Raw genomic sequence first — 2,500 nt, 5'->3', positions numbered from 1 at the left:
TTTATCCCTGCCAAGGGACTCATCAGAGACCTTTTGGCTAACTCGTCAAACATCGCGTTTGAAGTCCCGCTAGGATCAAAATGATGGTAGCAATCTTGGAATCCTTATGTGATATAAGGCCAGATTGCCACCATCATTTGATACAAGCGAGACTTCAAACTCGATGTTTGACGAGTTAGCCGAAAGGTCTCTGATGAGTCCCTTGGCAGGGATGAAACATACGTATGTAAGGCTAGCCGCAAAATTATTCATTGAGAAATTCTTACACTTTTTCAAATTTTTTCAATCAAAACAAATTTCAGCATTTGGTGTCACGCGAGTGACAACTAGGAAATTCAGAATGCTGTATTTTCAAAAACAAAAACGTTACGGAACTGGTAAGTAGTAAAAATATTATTTATTTCTAGAGTAACTTCGACCTCGTATAGATAAAAATTCGGAAGAAAGCATAATTTTTTAGTTTAGAATTTGAAAATTGCAGGAAATGAAACCGTTTTTCAACAGCCAATCAAATATGGCCTCTTTTGGATTTGACCAGAGTCTCTCTTTTCCGACCGTTCGTCAAGGGAACGATATTAAAGTCCATCCAGAACTTACTACTTGAGTATATGCAAAGCATATACTCAAATAGCATGAACCAAATAGCATGAACCGATTATTTTATAACATATCAACACGAAAAGCCGCTTCAGTGATTAAATTCGTAATTCTTATCATGGGAAACAGAAGCAAGAAAACATTTTATTGGGTAATTGAAAACACACCACCTTGAAAAACAAGTACACTGGAATTGGTGTGAAGAAATGCCCATAACGTTTGATCCCCTCTCAAAAGAACTGACTATCGATAAAAACAAAGTGGAAAAAATTTAAAAGTGACAAGTTTTGTAAAAAAAAAAAAAAAATTGACTCAACGGCTTGCTGAGTTTGGGCGTTTCAAAACAACATTTTCATTCAAAACAGTCTTCACACTGGATTGTGCAGTTGGTGAAAATAGGATAGTTTGGTCTCATGTTGTCTTGCGTGTCCAGCAAACTTAGTTTCTTGACCTCACTACGGAAAGTATCGGTAGTAATGGAAGAGATCGGTGACAAGAGAGCGAGACAGGACCTCACTGCCAATGGTCGATGGGCGAGTGGTGAAATGTGCTAGTAGGCTTTGATGACAAAGGGAAGGGAAACCATTCAGTCTCCTCCACTTTCACGACTTTGGTATTCGATGGAAAAAAGTTTGGAAATTCTTGGTTTTTGCTGGGGAAGTCTTTGTCCATTTTATCTTAACAGAAATGGTTGTTTATCAAGGGGAAACATATAGAGCGACTTTCCTATGACCTTGAAAAATAAAAGTGAAAACAGAACGTAAACAAAAATGCAAGCCATTTAATTGGCTTATCGAACAAAAACAAACGAACGCAAAAATTCATTGGCTTAGCGAGCGCGGATGCAGACAACGTCATCTCTCCGTGGAACTTTCTGGAAAGCGATCGGCATTTCGGTTTGACGTCATTTGAAATGCAGCAATGTGATTGGGCAATCGAACTGTTTACTGCCCCTATTAGGAGTTTCCTTGGCGGGAATAAGGAGAAACTTTGTTTTAATGTTGTCAAACATTGGTCAGTAAAACAAATTGCGAACACTTTTTCAAGGTCATACGAAAGTCGCTCTATCGTCACGGTTTGCTTTGTAGACATTTGCACACGTCATCTCATATATTCACGGCCGTGAGTTTGGTTAAGAGGTAAAAGACGCGTAGAGTACGTTGTTGAGTGATTTGGACACATGTGCTATTTTTTTAAGAACACAATAGAAGTGCTTTGAGAAGCTTGAGCTGCAGGCTCTTTAAAGTAGAAATGCTCTTGGCCTAAAATGGGTCACGCACTGTCCCAAATCCACCTATTTTTTTCCCCTTTAATCGGCAAGGTGAAGCTAGTTTTCAAAGCTATTAACGATGTGCACATTTTTGCATTAGCAGTTGTCCCGTTGCCCATACTCGGATAGATTACTATTATTTTCCTTTTCAAACGATATGTAGGCTTGACCCAAGCCAACTGTAGTCATTCCGTGGCGTTAAACTATAGATTTGTATATAGCGAGTTTCATGTTCATTTCACTCGAGCTCCACGGTCCATCGCTTTTTACTTCATCCACAACTAATTTTTAATTCATTTTGACCGCAAAATATCTATTAAATTTATGGTTTAAATTTAACCTTTGAAAGAATCGAACTTCTTGATTAATTACGTATAAAATTTATTTAAGTGCCCCTGTGATAAAAAAAAATCACTTCCTCTTTTTCTTCAGATTTTAGGCCGTTTACTTTGAGTGTAAGTTTTGGATTTCACGGTCCGCCATTACTCACGTTCAAAACTGACCGATTAGACCTCAGAAGGTTGGATCCAGGGAAAAGAGACGTCAAAGGCTCACTAGCCTAAAGTTTCAGTCTGTGAATGCCGCTTCTTATATATGCAAAACGTGAGTTTAAAAATCTGAAAGCCCAAAACT

At 38.2% G+C, this 2,500-nt stretch overlaps 3 protein-coding genes across 3 annotated transcripts in view; all 3 read left to right on the top strand.

The window, feature by feature from the left end:
- Positions 1–2,500, top strand: part of LOC138024287 (lactadherin-like) — a 296,558-nt gene that overhangs the window by 45,463 nt on the left and 248,595 nt on the right. The gene's annotated exons all lie outside the window — the stretch shown is intronic.
- Positions 1–2,500, top strand: part of LOC138024267 (single-stranded DNA-binding protein 3-like) — a 699,715-nt gene that overhangs the window by 459,334 nt on the left and 237,881 nt on the right. The window lies entirely within an intron of this gene.
- LOC138024755 (uncharacterized) overlaps positions 1–2,500 on the top strand; it is a 77,790-nt gene that overhangs the window by 43,426 nt on the left and 31,864 nt on the right. The window lies entirely within an intron of this gene.

Source organism: Montipora capricornis, chromosome 11 (genome assembly GCF_036669925.1).
Source record: "Montipora capricornis isolate CH-2021 chromosome 11, ASM3666992v2, whole genome shotgun sequence".
Classification (NCBI taxonomy): domain Eukaryota; kingdom Metazoa; phylum Cnidaria; class Anthozoa; order Scleractinia; family Acroporidae; genus Montipora; species Montipora capricornis.
This window is presented reverse-complemented; position numbering and strand designations above follow the sequence as displayed.